The sequence below is a fragment of the Microtus ochrogaster genome, linkage group LG5, assembly GCF_000317375.1.
Source record: "Microtus ochrogaster isolate Prairie Vole_2 linkage group LG5, MicOch1.0, whole genome shotgun sequence".
In the NCBI taxonomy this organism is placed as follows: domain Eukaryota; kingdom Metazoa; phylum Chordata; class Mammalia; order Rodentia; family Cricetidae; genus Microtus; species Microtus ochrogaster.
In genome coordinates this window covers 13,790,893-13,792,268 of record NC_022031.1, presented here as the reverse complement: position 1 = coordinate 13,792,268, position 1,376 = coordinate 13,790,893, and positions in this window count along the sequence as shown.

Sequence of the window (1,376 nt, the reverse complement as noted above, 5' to 3'; positions counted from 1 at the left end):
AGACAGTGGACAACAGGACCCTGGAATCAACAGCCTTGTTTCCTGGAGCAAGGTAGGCTGGTGTTCCTACAGAACCCTAAACCACAGTCTTCTGAAGCCTGTTAGGTCCCATGCTGACGGCTGTAAGACAGATGTCTCCCTGAAGCTCCTGCCCTCATGACAACCACGGAGGACCCTGGGAAGTGGCTATCTAGATAGCCAATCAAGATTCTGTCATTTTTAAATCAATAAGTCAGGTATAATTTATCCGTCTGAAGATCTCTGATGCTCTTTGATGACTGGTAGCTTTGCCAGCTACCTTCTAAGTTCTCTGTGTAGGACTCAAGTCACAGGCCTCGCTCTTCTGCCTCATTACCAGACTCAAAAAGACCAGATTTCTCCTGAGTGTAAAGGTAATGTCCTAATGATGAAAAAAATCATGTGCTTTAAGGTTTATTTATGTAAAGACATGAGAGTTTAGGATGTGAGGATCTTAGAATATTTTAGGGTTTAAGAAGGTGTTTTAAGGTGTACAAGTACAAGTTACTAAGGTGTGTACCTGCAAGTTATAAAGATCTGAGAATAAAAATGTTTCAGAGTATAAGAAAGTGCTGTAAGGTGTACAATGCAAGTTATCAGATTTCTCTCTCATCATGCTGCCAATCATGACACCTTCCCCTTCAATCACCAGGACCTAAAGAATTTTTTTCCCCTAAACTTAACCTTGTCCTCTACTCTGCCAGCACCTAGTCCAAGAGACTCCAGAAAGTTCCACAGAGTTCAGACAGCAATGAAGCAACCAGCTACTCCAGGATGTGGCAGCATCCCAGCTGTCTCAGCACCCCCACCCCCGCTCTTACATCTTAAATTAATCCATTTCTATCCATCTGTATATCATCACGAAGCTATAGCCTACCAGTAAGTTTCCAGCATCTTTCTCCTTTGGCACCTACATAACATCTGCTTGACTCCTCCTTCTTTCTCCCCGCATTCAGTTTAGTTTTCCCACCTAGCTATATTCCTTTCCATAAGCCAAAGAAGCTTCTTTATTAACCAATGGTAATAAAACATATTCACAGCATCCAGATGGGAATCCCACATCAGAGGCCTAGAGAGGCCACTATGTGAAGGTGTGATGGCAAAGCCTAGATTGCCTTGGAGACTTCAAACTGTCTGAGATGCCAAAACCAGATGATACCTAACTAGGAAAGCTTCCAACAGAGAGTAGAACACACCCAATAGAAAGAAGTATGTTGTAGTCAACAAAGTTGAAATGATTTGGGCATCTGTGCTGTAGAGCACTTTAACACCGAACATGGAAGTGGAGTTTGGAGTTTACCCAGCTGGTTTCAATCTTGCCTTGGTCTAGTATTTCCTCACTATGCTCTCTTTTGGAA